General features: G+C 52.1%; 1 protein-coding gene across 2 annotated transcripts in view; it reads left to right on the forward strand.

Moving 5' to 3' along the window:
• Window positions 1–24,840, forward strand: part of LOC123752401 (probable cytochrome P450 49a1) — a 315,070-nt gene that overhangs the window by 60,154 nt on the left and 230,076 nt on the right. The window lies entirely within an intron of this gene.

The raw sequence follows: 24,840 nt of genomic DNA on the forward strand, positions 1-24,840 counted from the left end.
GCTAACATAAATCAACTTGACGAACTTGATGTACAATGGCACGTAAATGGAGAGCATATCGGTATTATATATAAAAAAATCATGAAGTCATAGCACTGTTGCTTCACATCTCAGTATAGTCAAATCATCTTCATATCATGACATTAGTTCTCTTAAGGGAAAATAAATACACCTTTCACTCAGAAACTTCAGATAACTGGTTCTCCTCAGAGAAAAGAAGTACACAATTATGGCATGACGCCTAGACTCTCTCTTTCTACAGTTAATGCTCAATGTTACTCAAAAAATGTCTCTACGTTATCTTAGATATCACATAGCGTACATTGTAGTAGCATAGCTGCAAGAACTTTGAGAACCACTCAGTCATCAGAGCTTCTCCAACACAGATGGTTCTCAGGATACCTTGGTGGTGTCTGGCCTCCACACACCCGCTGACACTCAATATCACATGTTTAACCCATTAGTAAACTCTCTCAATATTTATTCTAATATATTATTTTGGTTTAAAATACAGAGGAGTCCACTTTCATTAACAAACTGTTTATAGATAACCGACTGTTTACAATGCAATGGACAAGGGTGGTTCAGTGGTGACAGAGTGATTGTATATCAGATATCTGCAGACAGCTTATAAGGAAGCAATGTAAGATACATTTTAAGGGATGCAATGCATTTGTGGACTTTGGAAATGCAGATGCAAAGTTTAATTGATAAGAGCTAAAGAATAATGAGTATGCATGGAGTATGCAGTGTTGATATATGTTGTGAAAATTATCTGTGCATATTTCAGAGTGAATAGTGTAATGTCTCTGGCATAATATAAATGTAGATGAGCGTCACGACATTGTGACGTCCTCCTGGTGGCTTAATACATACATGGAGAGCGTAGTGAGTGAGGTCACGGTAAGAATGTTTCTTCAAACGTAAGACAGTGCTGCTAAAAGTGAATGTGACCGAAAATGAAGTCATAGTTGTGGACAGAAAAGGAAATGATATGTGACAAAAATCCAAATCATAAAGTAATGTAAAAAGTTGATCTGTTTAAGTGCATGGGATGTGTGATTACTAATATAAGTACAGGTTTCCTTGAAGCTGAGAAGAGCGTCACTCAGGGAAGGAAAGTAGCTGGAGCAACAAAAGTCTTGCTTAGAAAAACAATATTAGAAGAGATGAAGTCAGAGGTCGGCATGAAGGTGTGGGTTGTGCAGTTGTCAGGATGCCAGACGTTGGTGTTGTATGAACGAGACAAAATCACAGCAGAAATAGACAATCTGAGAAGCATGGGTCGTGATATAAGAATGGCTGCAAGAAGGAATATTTAATATCATGTAGAAAAGTAGAATGCAAAATCAAAAACACTTTAAAGATTGCTGAGAGCGTATAGAGATAATCTGGGTTCAATAGATGGTAGACCAGAGAGAGAACAAGTGAATTCGGGGAAAACTGAAAAGTTAGAATAAAGGAGGATGGAGGGAGAGAGGGGCTATCATAGAGGACATGGTAAGGGACAAGGATGAGTGGAAGCCTCTTGTGAGATGGAAGGAATGTATTCCTATGTAATGAAGGTTATCTTGAGATGATTTCGGGGCTTTAGAGTCCCCGCGGCCCGGTCCTCGACCAGGCCTCCTCCTCCAGAAAGCAGCTCGTGACAGCTGACTAACACCCAGGAACCTATATTACTGCTAGGTAACAGGGGCATAGGGTGAAAGAAACTTTGCCCATTGTTTTTCGCCGGCGCCTGGAATCGAACCCGGGACCACAGGATCACAAGCCCAGTGTGCTGTCCGCTCGGCCGGCCGGCCGGTAATGTAAAAAGTTGATCTGTTTAAGTGCATGGGATGTGTGATTACTAATATAAGTACAGGTTTCCCTATGAATATGACAATTCCCGGAAAGCCGTGTTCACCTGGCCGTGTACACCTGGCCATGTACACCAAGCAGTGTACACCAAGCCGTGTACAATTGGCCTTGTACACCTGGCCTGGCCGTGTTTACCTGGCCTTGTACACCTGGGCATGTACACCTGGGCGTGTTCACCTGGCCGTGTACACCTGGCCGTATTTACCTGGGCGTGTACACCTGGGCGTGTAAACCTAGCCGTGTACACCTGGCCTTGAACATCTGGCCTTGTACACCTGGCCGTGTACACCTGGGCTTGTTCACCTGGCCATGTACACCTGGGCGTGTACACCTGAATGTGTTCACCTGGCTGTGTACACCTGGCCGTGTTTAACTGGCCGTGTACACCTGAGCGTGTACACCTGGCCGTGTACACATGGGCGTGTTCACCTCGCCGTGTACACCTGGACGTGTACACCTGGCTTTGTAAACCTTGTCTTGTACACCTGGCCGTGTACACCTGAACGTGTACACCTGGCCGTGTTTACCTGGCTGTGTACACCTACCCGTGTTTTCCTGGCCGTGTACACCTGGCCGTGTTTTCCTATCCGTGTACACCTGGCCATGTACACCTGGTCTTGTACACCTGGCCATGTACACTTGGCCATGTACACCTGGCCGTGTACACCTGGGCGTGTTCACCTGGCCGTGTACACCTGGGCGTGTACACCTGGCTTTGTAAACCTTGTCTTTTACACCTAGCCTTGTATACCTGGCCATGTACACCTGGTCATGTACACCTGGACGTGTACACCTGGCCGTGTTTACCTGGCCGTGTACACTCGGCCATGTACACCAAGCCGAGTACACCTAGCATTGTACACCTGGGCGTGTACATCTGGCCGTGTACACCTGGGCATGTACACCTGGCCTTGTACACCTGGCCGTGCACACCTGGCCGTGTTTACCTGGCCTTGTACACCTGGACATGTACACCTGGACGTGTACTCCAGGCCTAGTACACCTGGCCGTGTACACCTGGCCGTGTACACCTTGCTGTGTTTACCAGGCCGTGTACACCTGGGCGTGTTCACCTGGCCGTGCACACCTTAGCGTGTATACCAGGCCGTGTACACCTGGGCGATTACACCTGAAAGTGTTCACCTGGGCGTGTACACCTGGCCTTGTACACCTGGCCGTGTACACCTGGGCATGTTCACCTGGCCGTGTACACCTAGGCGTGTACACCTTGGCGTGTTCACCTGGCTGTGTACACCTGGCCGTGTTTACCTGGACGTGTACACCTGAGCGTGTACACCTGGCCGTGTAGACCTGGTTTTGTACACCTGGCGGTGTACACCTGGGCGTGTTCACCTGGCCGTGAACACCTGGGCGTGTACACCTGGGCGTGTACACCTGGCTTTGTAAACCTTGTCTTTTACACCTAGCCTTGTATACCTGGCCATGTACACCTGGTCATGTACACCTGGACGTGTACACCTGGCCGTGTTTACCTGGCCGTGTACACTCGGCCATGTACACCAAGCCGAGTACACCTAGCATTGTACACCTGGGCGTGTACATCTGGCCGTGTACACCTGGGCATGTACACCTGGCCTTGTACACCTGGCCGTGCACACCTGGCCGTGTTTACCTGGCCTTGTACACCTGGACATGTACACCTGGACGTGTACTCCAGGCCTAGTACACCTGGCCGTGTACACCTGGCCGTGTACACCTTGCTGTGTTTACCAGGCCGTGTACACCTGGGCGTGTTCACCTGGCCGTGCACACCTTAGCGTGTATACCAGGCCGTGTACACCTGGGCGATTACACCTGAAAGTGTTCACCTGGGCGTGTACACCTGGCCTTGTACACCTGGCTTTGTACACCTGGCCGTGTACACCTGGGCATGTTCACCTGGCCGTGTACACCTAGGCGTGTACACCTGGGCGTGTTCACCTGGCTGTGTACACCTGGCCGTGTTTACCTGGACGTGTACACCTGAGCGTGTACACCTGGCCGTGTAGACCTGGTTTTGTACACCTGGCGGTGTACACCTGGGCGTGTTCACCTGGCCGTGAACACCTGGGCGTGTACACCAGGCCTTGTAAACCTTGCCTTGGACACCTGGCCGTGTACACCTGGGCGTGTTCACCTGGCCGTGTACACCTGGCCGTGTACACCTGGCCGTGTTTTCCAGGCTGTGTACACCTGGCCGTGTTTTCCTAGCCGTGTACACCTGACCATGTACATCAGGCCTTGAACACCTGGCTGTGTACACCTGGCCTTGTACACCTGGCTGTGTACATCCTGGCCGTTTACACCTGGCTGTGTACACCTGGCCTTGTACACCTGACCTTGAATACCTGGCCTAGTACACCTAGGCGTGTACACCTGGCTGCGTACATGTGGCCTTGTACACCAGACCTTGCACACCTGGCCTTGTGCACCTGGGCGTGATCACCTGGCCGTGTACACCTGGCCTTGTACACCTGGGCGTGTACACCTGGACGTGTACATCTAGTTGTGTACAACTGGCCGTGTACACCTGGTCTTGTACACCTAGCTATGTACACCTGTCCTTGTACACTTTGCCGTGTACACCTGGCCTTGTTCACCTGGCCGTGTATACCTGGGCGTGTACACCTGGCCTTGTACACCTGGCCTTGTACACCTGGTCTTGTACACCTGGCCTTGTACACCTGGGAGTGTTCACCTGGCCGTGTACACCTGACCATGTTTACCTGGCCGTGTACACTTGGCCGTGTACACCTGGGTGTGTTCACCTGGCCGTGTACACCTGGGCGTTTTCACCTGGCCGTGTACACTTTGCCGTGTTTACCTGGGTTGTGTTTACCTGGCCATGTACACTTGGGTGTGTACACCTGGCCGTGTACACCTGACCGTGTTTACCTGGTTGTGGACACCTGGCCGTGTACACCTGGGCCGTGTTTACTTGGCCGTGTACAATTGGGCGTGTACACCTGGCCGTGTTTACCTGGTTGTGTACACCTGGCCGTGTACAGTTGGCTAGTGGAGCGTGCCGCCTCCTGTGAGGTGGCTGCTTTCATGGCCACCTCCATCACTGCAGTCATTACTTCAGAGTTATTTTTTTTTAGTATTTCCGCAAATGTTGCTTTTATTGTGGCATTCTCATCCAAAAAACTATTACCACCTTCTCCCTGGATGGTTTTCTGATTCTCAGCCTCGATACCATTTTCTTTGTGGGCTCTAATCTCCTCCTTTGCTGCTGTCAGCTCTCTTTTCAGGTTGCTTATTTCGTTCTTCATTTCCTGCATCATTTCTTGCATCTCACTCTTGATGTCCTCCAGAAACTGGGCGAACATTTCCTTCATTTCGTCACCTTGGCTCTTCCCTGTTCCCCTGGTACCTCTGGCTGCCATGCTTGACCCTGTTCCTATAGTTGTGCCGTGATAGGATTTGTCAGGAGGGTAGAGCAGGGAGGGGGAGGGAGAGAGAGAGAGGAAGAGAGAGAGAGAAAGAGAGAGAAAGAGAGAGAGAGAAGGGAGTGATAAAAGAAGGGAGTGAGTGTCACCAGTGGAGTCCCACAGGGCTCTGAACTCGGTCCTATCTTGTTTCTGATATATGTAAATGATCTCCCAGAGGGTATCGATTCATTTCTCTCAATGTTTGCGGACGATGCTAAAATTATGAGAAGGATTAAAACAGAAGAGGACTGTTTGAGGCTTCAAGAAGACCTAAACAAGCTGAAGGAATGGTTGAACAAATGGTTGTTAGAGTTTAACCCAAGCAAATGTAATGTAATAAAGATAGGTGTAGGGAGCAGGAGGCCAGATACAAGGTATAATCTGGGAGAAGAAATTCTTCAGGAGTCAGAGAAGGAAAAAGACTTGGGGGTTGATATCACGCCAGACCTGTCACCTGCAGCACATATCAAGTGGATAACATCAGCGGCATATGCCAGGCTGACCAACATACGAACGGCATTCAGAAACTGGTGTAAAGAATCATTCAGAACTTTGTATACCACATATGTCAGGCCAATCCTGGAGTATGCAGCCCCAGCATGGAGTCCATATCTAGTCAAGGATAGGACTAAACTGGAAAAGGTTCAAAGGTTTGCCACCAGACTAGTACCCGAGCTGAGAAGTATGAGCTACGAGGAGACACTACGGGAATTAAACCTCACTTCGCTGGAAGACAGAAGAGTTAGGGGGGACATGATCACCACATTCAAGATTCTGAAGGGGATTGATAGGGTAGATAAAGACAGTCTATTTAACACAAGGGGAACACGCACAAGGGGACACAGGTGGAAACTGAGTGCCCAAATGAGCCACAGAGATATTAGAAAGAACTTTTTTAGTGTCAGAGTGGTTGACAAATGGAATGCATTAGGAAGTGATCTGGTGGAACTCCATACACAGTTTCAAGTGTAGATATGATAGAGCCCGATAGGCTCAGGAATCTGTACACCTGTTGATTGACGGTTGAGAGGCGAGACCAAAGAGCCAGAGCTCAACCCCTGCAAACACAACTAGGTGAGTACAACTAGGTGAGTACCTTGGGCGTGTACACATGGCCTTGTATACACTGCCATGTACACCTGGGCGTGTACATCTGGCCTTGTACACCTGGCCTTGTACACCTGGCCTTGCACACCTGGGCGTGTACACCTGGCCATGTACACCTGGCCCTGAACATCTGGCCTTGTACACCTGGGCGTGTACACCTGGCCTTGTACACCTGGCCTTGTACACCTGGCCTTGCACACCTGGGTGTGTACACCTGGTCTTGTACACCTTGCTTTGTACACATGGCCTTGTACACCTGGCCGTGTACATCTGGTCTTGTACACCTGGCCTTGTACAACTCGGCGTTTAAACCTGGCCTTGTACACCTGGGCGTGTACACCTGGCCTTGTACACCTGTGCTTGTACACCTGGGCGTGTAAACCTGGCCTTGTACACCTGGCCTTTAATACCTGGCCTTGTACACCTGGGCGAGTACACCTGGGCGTGTACACCTGCCCATGTACACCTGGCCTTGTACACCTGACCATGTACACCTGGCCTTATACACCTGGCCTAGAACACCTGTCCTTGTACACCTGGGCGAGTACACCTGGGCGTGATTACCTGGCCGTGTACACCTGGGCTTGTGCACCTGGTCTTGTACTCCTAGTCGTGTACACCTAGTTGTGTAACCGGGCCGTGTTCACCTGGTCTTGTACACCTGGCCGTGTACACCTGTCCTTGTACACCTAGCCGTGTACACCTGGGCGTGTACACCTGGCCGTGTACACCTGGCCGTGTACACTTGGCCATGTACAGCTGGCCGTGTACACTTGGCCTTGTACACCTGGAATTGTACGCCTGGAATTGTACACCTGGCATTGGACACCTGGCTGTGTAGACCTGGGCGTGCTCACCTGGCCGTGTACACTTGGCCGTGTACACCTGGCCGTGTACATATGGGTGTGTTCACCTGGCCGTGTACACCTAGGCGTGTTCACCTGGCCGTGTACACTTTACCGTGTTTATCTAGCCGTGTTTACCTGGCCGTGTACACCTGGGCGTGTACACTTATGCGTGTGCACCTGGACGTGAACACCTGACCGTGTTTAAATGGCCGTGTACACCTCGCCGTGTTTACCTGGTCGTGTACAACTGGCCGTGTTTACCTGGCAGTGCACACCTAGGCGTTCTCACCAGGCCGTGTACACCTGGGCGTGTACACCTGGCCGTGTACACCTGACCTTGTACACCTGGCTGTGTACACCTAGTCTTGTACACCTGGCCTTGTACACTTGGCCTTGTACACCTGGGCGAGTAAACCTGGCCTTGTACACCTTGCCTTATACACCTCCCAACCAAATGTAATGTAATGAAGATAGGTGTAGGGAGCAGGAGGCCAGATACAAGGTATCATCTGGGAGAGGAAATTCTTCAGGAGTCAGAGAAGGAAAAAGACTTGGGGGTTGATATCACGCCAGACCTGTCTCCTGCAGCACATATCAAGCGGATAACATCAGCGGCATATGCCAGGCTGGCCAACATACGAACGGCATTCAGAAACTTGTGTAAAGAATCATTCAGAACTTTGTATACCACATATGTCAGGCCAATCCTGGAGTATGCAGCCCCAGCATGGAGTCCATATCTAGTCAAGGATAAGACTAAACTGGAAAAGGTTCAAAGGTTTGCCACCAGACTAGTACCCGAGCTGAGAGGTATGAGCTACGAGGAGAGACTACGGGAATTAAACCTCACTTCGCTGGAAGACAGAAGAGTTAGGGGGGACATGATCACCACATTCAAGATTCTGAAGGGGATTGATAGGGTAGATAAAGACAGTCTATTTAACACAAGGGGAACACGCACAAGGGGACACAGGTGGAAACTGAGTGCCCAAATGAGCCACAGAGATATTAGAAAGAACTTTTTTAGTGTCAGAGTGGTTGACAAATGGAATGCATTAGGGGGTGATGTGGTGGAGGCTCACTCCATACACAGTTTCAAGTGTAGATATGACAGAGCCCGATAGGCTCAGGAATCTGTACACCTGTTGATTGACGGTTGAGAGGCGGGACCAAAGAGCCAGAGCTCAACCCCCGCAAACACAACTAGGTGAGTACAACTAGGTGAGTACCTGGCCTTTTACACCTGGCCTTGTACTCCGGGCCTTGTACACCTGGGCGTGTTCACCTGGTCGTGAACACCTGGCCGTGTACACCTGGCCGTGTACACCTAGTCGTGTACACCTAGTTGTGTACATCTAACCGTGTACACCTGGGCGTGTACATCTGGCCGTGTACACCTGGCCGTGTACACTTGGCCTTGTACACCTGGCCGTGTACACTTAGCCTTGTACACCTGGGCATGTACACCTGGCCGTGTACACCTGGGTGAGTTCACGTGGCCGTGTACACCTGGGCGTGTTCACCTGGCCGTGTACACTTTACCGTGTTTACCTGGCCGTGTTTACCTGGCCGTGTACACCTGGGCGTGTACTCTTGGGCGTGTACACCTGGCCGTGTACACCTGTCCGTGTTTACCTGGCCGTGTACACCTGGGCGTTTTCACCAGGCCGTTTACACTTGGGCGTGTACACCTGGCCGTGTACACCTGGCCTTGTACACCTGGCTGTGTACACCTGGTCTTGTACACCTAGCCTTGTACACGTGGCCTTGTACTCCTGGGCGAGTAAACCTGGCCTTGTGCACCTTGCCTTATACACCTGGTCTTGTACACCTGGCCTTGTACTCCGGGCCTTGTACACCTGGGCGTGTTCACCTGGTCGTGAACACCTGGCCGTGTACACCTAGCCGTGTACACCTGGCTTTCTACACTTCCCCTTGTACACCTGGCTTTCTACACTTCCCCTTGTACACCTGGCTTTCTACACTTCCCCTTGTACACCTGGCTTTCTACACTTCCCCTTGTACACCTGGCTGTGTACACCTGGTCTTGTACAAATGGCAGTGTACACCTGGCATTGTAGACCTGGAATTGTACACCTAGCATTAGACACCTGGCATTGTAGACCTGGGCGTGCTCACCTGGCCGTGTACACCTGGGCGTGTACACTTGGCCGTGTACACCTGGCCTGGTTCACCTGGAAGCGTACACCTGGTCTTGTACACCTCGTAGCCTCGTAGCCTCGTAGCCCCTACACAGGGGACTCGTAGCCTGGTGGATAGCGCGCAGGGCTCGTAATTCTGTGGCGCGGGTTCGATTCCCGCACGAGGCAGAAACAAATGGGCAAAGTTTCTTTCACCCTAAGTGCCCCTGTTACCTAGCAGTAAATAGGTACCTGGGAGTTAGTCAGCTGTCACGGGATGCTTCCTGGGGGGGGGGTGTGTGTGTGTAGTGTAGGGGAAAAAAATAGTAGTTAGTAAACAGTTGATTGACAGTTGAGAGGCGGGCCGAAAGAGCAAAGCTCAACCCCCGTAAAAACACAACACAACTAGTAAACACCTGGCTTTCTACACCTGGCTTTGTACACCTCGCCGCGTACATCTGGTCTTGTACACCTGGCTTTCTACACCTGGCCTTGTTCAACTGGGCGTGTAAACCTGGCATTTTACACCTGGTCTTGTACACCTGGCCTTGTGCACCTGGCTGTGTACACCTGGCCTGGTACACTTGGCCTTATGCACCTGCCCTTGTACACCTGGATGAGTACATCTGGCCTTGTACACCAGACCTTGTACACCTGGCTGTGTACACCTGGCCTTGTACACCTGGCCGTGTACATCTGGGCGTATACACCTGGCCATGAACAACTGGCCTTGTACACCTGGCCGTGTACACCTGGTATTGTACACCTAGCCTTGTACACCTGGCCTTGTACAACTGGGCGTGTAAACCTGGCCTTGTACACCTGGCTTTGTACACTTAGCCTTGTGCACCTAGCTCTGTACACCTGGCCTTATGCACCTGGCCTTTTACACCAGGCCTTGTACACCTGGCTGTGTACACCTGGCCTGGTACACCTGGCCTTGTACACCTGGCCGTGTACACCTAGTCGTGTACACCTGGCCTTGTACACCTGACATTGTACACCTGGATTTGTACACCTGGCCTTGAACACCTGGCCTTGTACACCTGGGCGAGTACACTTGGGCGCGATCACCTGGCCGTGTACACCTGGCCTTGTACACCTGGCCTTTTTCACCTGGCCTTGTACACCTGGGAGTGTACACCTGGGCGTGTACACCTGGCCTTTTTAACCTAGTCGTGTACACCTAGTTGTGTACAACTGGCCGCGTACACCTTGTCTTGTAAACCTGGCCATGTACACCTAGCCGTGAACACTTGGTCTTCTTCACCTGGCCTAGTACACCTGGCCTAGTACACCTGGCCTAGTACACCTGGCCTTCTACACCTGGTTTTGCACACCTGACCTTGTACACTTGGCCGTGTACACCTGGCTGTATTTACCTGGCCGTGTACACTTGGCCGTATGCACTTGGTCGTGTACACCTGGGTGTGTTCACCTGGCTGTGTACACCTTGTTTTAAACACCTGGACTTGTACACCGGGCCGTGTACACCTGTCTGTGTTTACCTGGCCGTGTACACCTGGCCTTGTATACCTGGCTGTGTACACCTGGTCTTGTACACCTGGCGATGTTTACTAGGCCGTGTACACATGGCCGTGTTTATCTGGCCGTGTACACCTGGGCGTTTTCATCTGGCCGTGTACACCTGGGCGTGTACACCTGGCCGTGTACACCTGGCCTTGTACACTTGGCTGTATACACCTGGTCTTGTACTCCTGGCCTTGTACACCTGGCTTTGTACACCTGGACGTGTAAACCTGGCTTTGTACACCCTGCCTTGTACACCTGGTCTTGTACACCTGGCCTTGTACTCCTAGCCTTGTACACCTGGGCGTGTTCACCTGGCCGTGAACACCTGTCCGTGTACACCTGGCTGTTTACACCTGGCCTTGTACACTTGGCCTTGTACACCTGGCCGTGTACACCTGGCCTTGTACACCTGGCCGTGTACACCTGGCCGTGTACACCTCACTTAGTACACCTGGCCTTGTACACTTAACCGTGTACACTTGACCTTGTACACTTAACCGTGTACACCTGACTGTGTACACCTGCCGTGTACATCTCACCTTGTACACCTGGCTTTGTACATCTGTCCGTGTACACCTGGCTTTTTTCACCTTACTGTGTACACCTGACCGTTTACACCTGCCCTTGTACACCTGGCCTTGTACACGTAACGGTGTACACCTGCCGTTGTACACCCTGGCATTGTACATCTAGCCTTATACACCTAACCGTGTACACCTAACTGTGTACACCTGGCCTTGTACACCTGGTCTTGTACTCCTAACCGTGTACACCTAACCGTCTACACTTGACCGTGTACAACTGGCATTGTACACCTGACCTTGTACACCTGGCCTTGTAAACCTGGGCATGTACTCCTAACCGTGTACTCCTGGCCTTGTACACCTGGGCGTTTACAAATAACCGTGTACACCTGGCCTCTTACACCTGGGCGTGTACACCTGTGCGTATACACTTTGCCTTGTACACCTAGCCTTGTACACCTAGCATTGTACACCTGGCTGTGTACATCTGGCCTTGTACACCTGGCCTTAAACACCTGGCCTTGTACACCTTGCCTTGCACACCTGGCAATGTACACCTGGCCTTGTACACCTGGCATTGTACACCTGGCCCTGTTTACTTGGCATTGTACAGCTGGCCGTGTGCACCAGACATTGTACACCTGGCCTTATACACCTGGCTTTTTACACCTGGCATTGTACACCTGGCCTTGTATACCTGGCATTGTACACCTGGCGGTGTACACGTGGCCTTGTACACCTGGCATTGTACACCTAGACGTGTACGCCTGGTCTTGTACACCTGGCCTTGTACACCTGGCCTTGTACAACTGGGCATGTAAACCTGGCCTTGTACACCTGGCTTTGTACACCTGGCCTTGTGCACCTAGCTCTGTACACCTGGCCTTATGCACCTGGCCTTGTACACAAGCCTTGTACACCTGGCTGTGTACACCTGGCCTGGTACACCTGGCCTTGTACACCTGGCCGTGTACACCTAGTCGTGTACACCTGGCCTTGTACACCTGACCTTGTACACCTGGATTTGTACACCTGGCCTTGAACACCTGGCCTTGTATACCTGGGCGAGTACACTTGGGCGCGATCACCTGGCCGTGTACACCTGGCCTTGTACACCTGGCCTTGTTCACCTGGCCTTGTACACCTTGGCGTGTACACCTGGGCGTGTACACCTGGCCTTTTTAACCTAGTCGTGTACACCTAGTTGTGTACAACTGGCCGTGTACACCTTGTCTTGTAAACCTGGCCATGTACACCTAGCCGTGACCACTTGGCCTTCTTCACCTGGCCTAGTACACCTGGCCTAGTACACCTGGCCTAGTACACCTGGCCTAGTACACCTGGCCTACTACACCAGGTTTTGCACACCTGAACTTGTACACTTGGCCGTGTACACCTGGCTGTGTTTACCTGGCCGTGTACACTTGGCCGCGTACACTTGGTCGTGTACACCTGGGTGTGTTCACCTGGCCGTGTACACCTAGGCGTGTTCACCTGGCTGTGTGCACCTTGTTTTATACACCTGGACTTGTACACCGGGCCGTGTACACCTGTCTGTGTTTACCTGTCTGTGTACACCTGGCCTTGTACACCTAGCTGTGTACACCTAGTCTTGTACACCTGGCGTTGTTTACCTGGCCGTGTACACATGGCCGTGTTTATCTGGCCGTGTACACCTGGGCGTTTTCATCTGGCCGTGTACACCTGGGCGTGTACACCTGGCCGTGTACACCTGGCTGTGTACACCTGGTCTTGTACACCTGGCCTTATACACCTGGCCTTGTACACCCGGGGGCGCCATAAAAACCCTGAAAAACGTGGGAAAATTAAAAAATGTATTCCTCCAGAGAGACATGACAAGGGAGGAGAGAGCCGTGGCGGCAGAAGCAAGGAAGAGGCGCAGGGCGAGAGGGGAAAACCAGGAAGTCACAGCTCCCAACCCAACACCCCCAGAGGCGAGGGGGGAACCCACAACCAGCTACCCAGTAACACCAGAAGGGAGGACAACCCCGCCTCCCTCCACTGCATAGAAAACCCCCCTACCCCAAACCCTCCCTGCCCCCACTCAAATGTTCAGCAAAATCTCCCTCCCCCCACACCCAATCCCCACCCTTCTACCCCTCCCCTCCTCCCGAGTCCTCCCTCCCCCCCTTTCCTTCCCGTTCTCCCTCCCCTTTCACCCCATACCCTCCCTGTCCCTCCCCCTTCACTGGATCCCCCGCCCCTCATCCCAGTATCCTCTGAGACCCTGTTATCCACCTCACAGGTCGTCACACCCATGGAACAGCCTCCCCCACCAGCAGAACACTCACCAAGGAGGCGATTTGAGAAGGGACAGAAGAAAGTGAGCCTCAAAGCGATGTACACAAACATAGATGGAATTACAAATAAAGCAAATGAGCTTGGAGAACTGGTACTAGAGGAAAACCCAGACATAATAGCCCTCACAGAAACAAAGATCACGAAAACGATAACAAATGCAGTGTTCCCACAGGACTATTATGTTATGAGGAAAGAGAGGGAAGGAAGAGGTGGGGGTGGTGTAGCTCTGCTGGTAAGACAAGGCTGGAATTTTGAGGAGATGGATATTCAGGGCTGCGAAGGTTTCAGTGACTACATAGCAGGTACTGTAACAAATGGAGGGAAAAAAATTATAGTCGCAGTCATATATAATCCACCACCAAATGACAGAAGACCTAGACAGGAATATGATAGAAACAACATGGCCACCATTAACATAATAGAAAGAGCAGCTTCTGTTGCTAGCAGGAATGGATCTGGACTACTAATTATGGGAGACTTCAACCATGGGAAGATAGATTGGAAGAACAGAGACCCGCATGGAGGACCAGAAACATGGAGAGCTAAGCTGCTGGACGGGGCAACAAAAAACTTTCTAAGCCAGCACACCAAAGAACCAACAAGAATGAGAGGAGAAGATGAACCAGCAATGCTTGATTTGATATTTACCCTAAATGAATGGGATATAAGGGAAGTTAAGATGGAAGCGCCCTTGGGAATGAGTGACCACAGTGTATTGAACTTTGAGTACCTGGTAGAGCTAGGACTTATCTCCCCCCAAAAAGAACTAGGAATCAAAAGGCTGGCATACCGAAAGGGGAATTATGAACAGATGAGAAGTTTCCTAAGTGAAATACCTTGGGACACAGACCTCAGAGACAAGTCTGTACAGGGTATGATGGACTATGTTACCCAAAAGTGTCAGGAGGCAGTAAACAGGTTCATCCCGGCCCAAAGGGAAAAATCCGAGAAGCAACAGAAGAATCCATGGTATAATAGGGCATGTATGGAAGCGAAGAAACTGAACAAAAAGGCGTGGAGGAACTTCCGGAATAACAGAACACCAGAAAGCAGAGAGAGATACCAGAGAACCAGGAATGAGTACGTCAGGGTGAGAAGAGAAGCAGAGAAAAATTTTGAAAATGATATAGCAAACAAAGCCAAGACCGAACCAAAGCTACTCCACAGTCACATCAGAAGGAAAACAACAGTGAAAGAACAGGTATTGAAACTTAGAACAGGCGAGGACAGGTATACAGAGAATGACAGAGAGGTGTGTGAGGAACTCAACAAGAGGTTCCAGGAGGTCTTCACAATAGAACAGGGTGAGCTCACTGTGCTAGGAGAAAGGGAGGTAAACCAGGCGGCCTTGGAGGAGTTCGAAATTACGAGAGAGGAGGTCAAGAGACACCTGCTGGATCTGGATGTTAGAAAGGCTGTTGGTCCAGATGGGATCTCACCATGGGTACTGAAAGAGTGTGCAGAGGCACTTTGCCTGCCACTCTCCATAGTGTATAGTAAGTCACTAGAGACGGGAGACCTACCAGAAATATGGAAGACGGCGAATGTGGTCCCAATATACAAAAAGGGCGACAGACAAGAGGCACTGAACTACAGGCCAGTGTCCTTGACTTGTATACCATGCAAGGTGATGGAGAAGATCGTGAGAAAAAACCTGGTAACACATCTGGAGAGAAGGGACTTCGTGACAAATCGCCAACATGGATTCAGGGAGGGTAAATCTTGCCTTACAGGCTTGATAGAATTCTACGATCAGGTGACACAGATTAAGCGAGAAAGAGAGGGCTGGGCGGACTGCATTTTCTTGGATTGTCGGAAAGCCTTTGACACAGTACCGCATAAGAGGCTGATACATAAGCTGGAGAGACAGGCAGGTGTAGCTGGTAAGGTGCTCCAGTGGATAAGGGAGTATCTAAGCAATAGGAAGCAGAGAGTTACGGTGAGGGGTGAGACCTCCGATTGGCGTGAAGTCACCAGTGGAGTCCCACAGGGCTCTGTACTCGGTCCTATCTTGTTTCTGATATATGTAAATGATCTCCCGGAGGGTATCGATTCATTTCTCTCAATGTTTGCGGACGATGCTAAAATTATGAGAAGGATTAAAACAGAAGAGGACTGTTTGAGGCTTCAAGAAGACCTAGACAAGCTGAAGGAATGGTCGAACAAATGGTTGTTAGAGTTTAACCCAACCAAATGTAATGTAATGAAGATAGGTGTAGGGAGCAGGAGGCCAGATACAAGGTATCATCTGGGAGAGGAAATTCTTCAGGAGTCAGAGAAGGAAAAAGACTTGGGGGTTGATATCACGCCAGACCTGTCTCCTGCAGCACATATCAAGCGGATAACATCAGCGGCATATGCCAGGCTGGCCAACATACGAACGGCATTCAGAAACTTGTGTAAAGAATCATTCAGAACTTTGTATACCACATATGTCAGGCCAATCCTGGAGTATGCAGCCCCAGCATGGAGTCCATATCTAGTCAAGGATAAGACTAAACTGGAAAAGGTTCAAAGGTTTGCCACCAGACTAGTACCCGAGCTGAGAGGTATGAGCTACGAGGAGAGACTACGGGAATTAAACCTCACTTCGCTGGAAGACAGAAGAGTTAGGGGGGACATGATCACCACATTCAAGATTCTGAAGGGGATTGATAGGGTAGATAAAGACAGTCTATTTAACACAAGGGGAACACGCACAAGGGGACACAGGTGGAAACTGAGTGCCCAAATGAGCCACAGAGATATTAGAAAGAACTTTTTTAGTGTCAGAGTGGTTGACAAATGGAATGCATTAGGAAGTGATGTGGTGGAGGCTGACTCCATACACAGTTTCAAGTGTAGATATGACAGAGCCCGATAGGCTCATGAATCTGTACACCTGTTGATTGACGGTTGAGAGGCGGGACCAAAGAGCCAGAGCTCAACCCCCGCAAACACAACTAGGTGAGTACAACTAGGTGAGTACCTGGGCGTGTAAACCTGGCCTTATACACCTTGCCTTGTACACCTGGTCTTGTACACCTGGCCCTGTACACCTGGGCGTGTTCACCTGGCCGTGAACACCTGTCCGTTTACACCTGGCTGTGTACACCTGGCCTTGTTCACCTGGCCCTGTACACCTTGGCGTGTACACCTGGGCGTGTACACCTGGCCTTTTTAACCTAGTCGTGTACACCAAGTTGTGTACAACTGGCCGTGTACATCTTGTCTTGTAAACCGGGCCATGTACACCTGCCCTTGTACACCTAGCCGTGACCACCTGGCCTAGTACACCTGGCCTAGTACACCTGGCCTTGTACACTGGTTTTGTACAACTGGCCTTGTACACTTGGCCGTGTACACCTGGCTGTGTTTACCTGGCTGTACACACTTGGCCGTGTACACTTGGTCGTGTACACCTGGGTGTGTTCATCTGGCCGTGTACACCTGGGCGTGTTCACCTGGCTGTGTACACCTTGTTTTATACACCTGGACTTGTACACCGGGCCGTGTACACCTGTCTGTGCTTACCTGCTTGTGTACACCTGGCCTTGTACACCTGGCTGTGTACACCTGGTCTCGTACACCTGGCGTTGTTTACCGGACCGTGTAAACATGGCCGTGTTTATCTGGCCGTGTACACCTGGGCGTTTTCATCTGGCCGTGTACACCTGGGCGTGTACACCTGGCTGTGTACACCTGGCCTTGTACACCTAGCTGTGTACACCTGGTCTTGTACACCTGGCCTTGTACACCTGGCCTTGTACACCTGGGCGTGTAAACCTGGCCTTGTACACCTTGCCTTGTACACCTGGTCTTGTACACCTGGCCTTGTACTCCTGGCCTTTTACACCTGGCGTGAACATCTGGCTGTGTTCAACTGGCCTTGTACACCTGGAATTGTACACCTGGCCTTGTCCACCTGGCCGTGTATACCTTGCCTTGTACACCTGGCCTTGTACACCTCGCCTTGTACACCTGGGCGTGTACACCTTGCCTTGTACACCTGGGCGTGTACACCTGACCGTGTACACCTGGCTGTGTACACCTGGCCGTGTACACCTAACCGTGTACACCTGGCCTTGTACACCTGGCCTTGTACACCTGGCCTTGAACACCTAGCCTTGTATACCGGGGCGTGTACACCTGGGCGTGTTCACCTACCCGTGTACACGTGGTCTTGTACACCTGGCTTTGTACACCTGGTATTGTACACCTGGGAGTGTACACCTGGGCGTGTTCACCTGGCCTAGTACAATTAGCCGTGTACACCTTGGCGTGTACACCTGCCCTTGTACACCTGGCGTGTACACCTGGGCGTGTGTACCTGGCCTTGTACACCTGGGTGTGTACACCTGGCCTTGTACACCTGGCTGTGTACACCTGTCCTTGTACACCTAGCCGTGTACACCTGGCCGTATACACCTTGCTTTTTACACCTGGCCGTGTACATATAGCCGTATACACATGGCCGTGTACACCTAGCTGTTTACACCTTGCCTTGTACACCTGGGCGTGTACACCAGGCCTTGCACCCCTGGGCGTGTACACTTAGTATTGTACACCTGGGCGTGTACACCTGGCCTTGTACACCTGGGCGTGTACACCTCGCCTTTTAGACCTTGGCGTGTACACCTTGCCTTGTACACCTGGGCGTGTGCACCTCTCCGTGTACACTTGGCCATGTACATCTAGCTGTGTACACCTGGCCTTGTACACCTGGCCTTGTACACCTGGTTGTGTACACCTTTCCTTGTACACCCAAGTGCCCCTGTTACCAAGCAGTAAATAGGTACCTGGGAGTTAGTCAGCTGTCACGGGCTGCTTCCTGGGGTGTGTGTGTGTGGTGTGGAGGAAAAAAAAAAGTATTTAGTAAACAGTTGATTGACAGTTGAGAGGCGGGCCGAAAGAGCGAAGCTCAACCCCCGCAAAAAATACAACTAGTAAACACAACTAGTAAACACCTGGCCGTGTACACATAGCCTTGAACACCTGGCCTTGTACACCTGGCCTTGTACACCTTGGCGTGTACACCTGGCCTTGAACACATGGCCTTGTACACCTGGGCGTGTACACCTGGCTGTGTTCACCTGGACTTGTACACCTGGCTATGTACTCCTGGCCGTGTACACCTGGCCTGGAACACCTGGCCGTGTACACCTGACCTTGTACACCTGGCCGTGTACACCTGGCCTTGTCCTCCTAGCCGTGTACACCTGGCCTTGTACACCTGGCCTAGTACACCTGGGCGTGTACACCTCGCCTTGTACACCTGGGCGTGTACACATTGCCTTGTAAACCTGGGCGTGTACACCTGACCGTGTACACCTGGCCGTGTACACCTGGGCGTGTACACCTTGCCTTGTACACCTGGGCGTGTAAACCTGGCCTTTTACACCTGGTCTTGTACACCTGGCCTTGTGCACCTGGCTGTGTACACCTGGCTTTGTACACTTGGCCTTATGCGCCTGCCCTTGTACACCTGGATGAGTACATCTGGCCTTGTACACCTGGCTGTGTACACCTGGCCTTGTACACCTGGCCGTGTACACCTGGGCGTATACACCTGGCCATGTACACCTGGCCTTGTACACCTGGCCGTGTACACCTGGTCTTGTACACCTGGCCTTGTACACCTGGCCTTGTACAACTGGGCGTGTAAACCTGGACTTGTACACCTGGCTTTGTACACCTGGCCTTGTGCACCTAGCTCTGTACACCTGGCCTTATGCACCTGGCCTTGTACACCAGGCCTTGTACACCTGGCTGTGTACACCTGGCCTGGTTCACCTGGCCTTGTACACCTGGATTTGTACACCTGGCCTTGAACACCTGGCCTTGTATTCCTGGGCGAGTACACTTGGGCGCGATCACCTGGCCGTGTACACCTGGCCTTGTACACCTTTCCTTGTTCACCTGGCCTTGTACACCTGGGCGTGTACACCTGGGCGTGTACACCTGGCCTTTTTAACCTAGTCGTGTACACCTAGTTGTGTACAACTGGCCGTGTACACCTTGTCTTGTAAACCTGGCCATGTACACCTAGCCGTGAACACTTGGCCTTCTTCACCTGGCCTAGTACACCTGGCCTAGTACACCTGACCTTCTACACCTGGTTTTGCACACCTGAACTTGTACACTTGGCCGTGTACACCTGGCTGTGTTTACCTGGCCGTGTACACTTGGCCGTGTACACTTGGTCGTGTTCACCTGGGTGTGTTCACCTGGCCGTGTACACCTAGGCGTGTTCACCTGGCTGTGTACACCTTTTTTATACACCTGGACTTGTACACCGGGAAGTGTACACCTGTCTGTGTTTACCTGTCCGTGTACACCTGGCCTTGTACACCTAGCTGTGTACACCTGGTCTTGTACACCTGGCGTTGTTTACCTGGCCGTGTACACATGACCGTGTTTATCTGGCCGTGTACACCTGGACGTTTTCATCTGGCCGTGTACACCTGGGCGTGTACACCTGGCCGTGTACACCTGGCTGCGTACACCTGGTCTTGTACACCTGGCCTTATACACCTGGTCTTGTACACCTGGGCGTGTAAACCTGGCCTTGTACACCTTGTCTTGTACACCTGGTCTTGTACACCTGGCCTTGTACTCCTGGCCTTGTACACCTGTGCGTGTTCACCTGGCCGTGAACACCTGTCCGTGTACACCTGGCTGTGTACACCTGGCCTTGTACACTTGGCCTTGTACACCTGGCCGTGTACACCTGGCATTGTACACCTGCCCTTGTTCACCTCGCCCTGTACACCTTGGCGTGTACACCTGGGCGTGTACACCTATCCTTTTTAACCTAGTCGTGTACACCAAGTTGTGTACAACTGGCTGTGTACATCTTGTCTTGTAAACCGGGCCATGTACACCTGCCCTTGTACACCTAGCCGTGAACACCTGGCCTTCTTCACCTGGCCGTGTACACCTGGCCTAGTACACCTGGCCTTGTACACTGGTTTTATACAACTGGCCTTGTACACTTGGCCGTGTACACCTGGCTGTGTTTACCTGGTTGTATACACTTGGCCGTGCACACTTGGTCGTGTACACCTGGGTGTGTTCATCTGGCCGTGTACACCTGGGCGTGTTCACCTGGCTGTGTACACCTTGTTTTATACACCTGGACTTGTACACCGGGCCGTGTACACCTGTCTGTGCTTACCTGGTTGTGTACACCTGGCCTTGTACACCTGGCTGTGTACACCTGGTCTTGTACACCTGGCGTTGTTTACCGGGCCGTGTACACATGGCCGTGTTTATCTGGCCGTGTACACCTGGGCGTTTTCATCTCGCCGTGTACACCTGGGCGTGAACACCTGGCTGTGTACACCTGGCTTTGTACACCTGGCTGTTTACACCTGGTCTTGTACACCTGGCCTTGTACACCTGGGCGTGTAAACCTGGCCTTGTACACCTTGCCTTGTACACCTGGTCTTGTACACCTGGCCTTGTACTCCTGGCCTTTTACACCTGGCGTGAACATCTGGCTGTGTTCACCTGGCCTTGTACACCTGGAATTGTACACCTGGCCTTGTCCATCTGGCCGTGTATACCTTGCCTTGTATACCTGGCCTTGTACACCTCGCCTTGTACACCTGGGCGTGTACACCTTGCCTTGTACACCTGGGCGTGTACACCTGACCGTGTACACCTGGCTGTGTACACCTGGCCGTGTACACCTAACCGTGTACACCTGGCCTTGTACACCTGGCCTTGTACACCTGGCCTTGAACACCTAGCCTTGTATACCGGGGTGTGTACACCTGGGCGTGTTCACCTACCCGTGTACACGTGGTCTTGTACACCTGGCTTTGTACACCTGGTATTGTACACCTGAGCGTGTACACCTGGGCGTGTTCACCTGGCCTAGTACAATTAGCCGTGTACACCTTGGCGTGTACACCTGACCTTGTACACCTGGCCGTGTACACCTGGGCGTGTGTACCTGGCCTTGTACACCTGGCCGTGTACACCTGGGTGTGTACACCTGGCCTTGTACACCTGGCTGTGTTCACCTGTCCTTGTACACCTAGCCCTGTACACCTGGCCGTATACACCTTGCTTTTTACACCTGGCCGTGTACATCTAGCCGTATACACCTGGCCGTGTACACCTAGCTGTTTACACCTTGCCTTGTACACCTGGGCGTGTACACCAGGCCTTGTACCCCTGGGCGTGTACACTTAGTATTGTACACCTGGGCGTGTACATCTGGCCTTGTACACCTGGCCTTGTACACCTGGGCGTGTACACCTCACCTTTTAGACCTTGGCGTGAACACCTTGCCTTGTACACCTGGGCGTGTGCACCTCTCCGTGTACACTTGGCCGTGGACACCTAGCCGTGTACACCTGGCCTTGTACACCTGGCCTTGTACACCTGGTTGTGTACACCTTTCCTTGTACACCTGGCAGTGTACACATAGCCTTGAACACCTGGCCTTGTACACCTGGCCTTGTACACCTTGGCGTGTACACCTGGCCTTCAACACCTGGCCTTGTACACCTGGGAATATACACCTGGCTGTGTTCACCTGGCCTTGTACACCTGGCTATGTACTCCTGGCCGTGTACACCTGGCCTGGAACACCTGGCCCTGTACACCTGACCTTGTACACCTGGCCGTGTACACCTGGCCTTGTCCTCCTAGCCGTGTACACCTGGCCTTGTACACCTGGCCTTGTACACCTGGGCGTGTACACCTCGCCTTGTACACCTGGGCGTGTACACCTTGCCTTGTACACCTGGGCGTGTACACCTGACCGTGTACACCTGGCCGTGTACACCTGGGCGTGTACACCTTGCCTTGTACACCTGGGCGTGTAAACCTGGCCTTTTACACCTGGTCTTGTACACCTGGCCTTATGCACCTGGCTGTGTACACCTGGCCTTGTACACTTGGCCTTATGCACCTGCCCTTTTACACCTGGATGAGTACATCTGGCCTTGTACACCAGACCTTGTACACCTGGCTGTGTACACCTGGCCTTGTACACCTGGCCGTGTACACCTGGGCGTATACACCTCGCCATGTACACCTGGCCTTCTACACCTGGCCGTGTACACCTGGTCTTGTACACCTGGCCTTGTACACCTGGCCTTGTACAACTGGGCGTGTAATCCTGGCCTTGTACACCTGGCTTTGTACACCTGGCCTTGTGCACCTAGCCCCGTACACCTGGCCTTATGCACCTGGCCTTATACACCAGGCCTTGTACACCTGGCTGTGTACACCTGGCCTGGTACACCTGGCCTTGTACACCTGGCCGTGTACACCTTGTCGTGTACACCTGGCCTTGTACACCTGACCTTGTACACCTGGATTTGTACACCTGGCCTTGTACACCTGGCCTTGTTCACATGGCCTTGTACACCTGGCCTAGTACACCTGTCCTTCTACACCTGGTTTTGCACACCTGAACTTGTACACTTGGCCGTGTACACCTGGCTGTGTTTACCTGGCCGTGTACACTTGGCCGTGTACACTTGGTCGTGTACACCTGGGTGTGTTCACCTGGCCGTGTACACCTAGGCGTGTTCACCTGGCTGTGTACACCTTTTTTATACACCTGGACTTGTACACCGGGCCGTGTACACCTGTCTGTGTTTACCTGTCCGTGTACACCTGGCCTTGTACACCTAGCTGTGAACACCTGGTCTTGTACACCTGGCGTTGTTTACCTGGCAGTGTTTATCTGGCCGTGTACACCTTGGCGTTTTCATCTGGCCGTGTACACCTGGGCGTGTACACCTGGGCGTGTACACCTGGCTGTGTACACCTGGTCTTGTACACCTGGCCTTATACACCTGGCCTTGTACACCTGGGCGTGTAAACCTGGTCTTGTACACCTTGCCTTGTACACCTGGTCTTGTACACCTGGCCTTGTACTCCTGGCCTTGTACACCTGGGCGTGTTCACCTGGCCGTGAACACCTGTCCGTATACACCTGGCTGTGTACACCTGGCCTTGTACACCTGGGTATGTACTCCTGGCCGTGTACACCTGGCCTGGAACACCTGGCCCTGTACACCTGACCTTGTACACCTGGCCGTGTACACCTGGCCTTGTCCTCCTAGCCGTGTACACCTGGCCTTGTACACCTGGCCTTGTACACCTGGGCGTGTACACCTCGCCTTGTACACCTGGGCGTGTACACCTTGCCTTGTACACCTGGGCGTGTACACCTGACCGTGTACACCTGGCCGTGTACACCTGGGCGTGTACACCTTGCCTTGTACACCTGGGCGTGTAAACCTGGCCTTTTACACCTGGTCTTGTACACCTGGCCTTATGCACCTGGCTGTGTACACCTGGCCTTGTACACTTGGCCTTATGCACCTGCCCTTTTACACCTGGATGAGTACATCTGGCCTTGTACACCAGACCTTGTACACCTGGCTGTGTACACCTGGCCTTGTACACCTGGCCGTGTACACCTGGGCGTATACACCTCGCCATGTACACCTGGCCTTCTACACCTGGCCGTGTACACCTGGTCTTGTACACCTGGCCTTGTACACCTGGCCTTGTACAACTGGGCGTGTAAACCTGGCCTTGTACACCTGGCTTTGTACACCTGGCCTTGTGCACCTAGCCCCGTACACCTGGCCTTATGCACCTGGCCTTATACACCAGGCCTTGTACACCTGGCTGTGTACACCTGGCCTGGTACACCTGGCCTTGTACACCTGGCCGTGTACACCTTGTCGTGTACACCTGGCCTTGTACACCTGACCTTGTACACCTGGATTTGTACACCTGGCCTTGTACACCTGGCCTTGTTCACATGGCCTTGTACACCTGGCCTAGTACACCTGTCCTTCTACACCTGGTTTTGCACACCTGAACTTGTACACTTGGCCGTGTACACCTGGCTGTGTTTACCTGGCCGTGTACACTTGGCCGTGTACACTTGGTCGTGTACACCTGGGTGTGTTCACCTGGCCGTGTACACCTAGGCGTGTTCACCTGGCTGTGTACACCTTTTTTATACACCTGGACTTGTACACCGGGCCGTGTACACCTGTCTGTGTTTACCTGTCCGTGTACACCTGGCCTTGTACACCTAGCTGTGAACACC

This window comes from Procambarus clarkii, chromosome 31 (genome assembly GCF_040958095.1).
Source record: "Procambarus clarkii isolate CNS0578487 chromosome 31, FALCON_Pclarkii_2.0, whole genome shotgun sequence".
NCBI classification, from domain to species: Eukaryota; Metazoa; Arthropoda; class Malacostraca; order Decapoda; family Cambaridae; genus Procambarus; species Procambarus clarkii.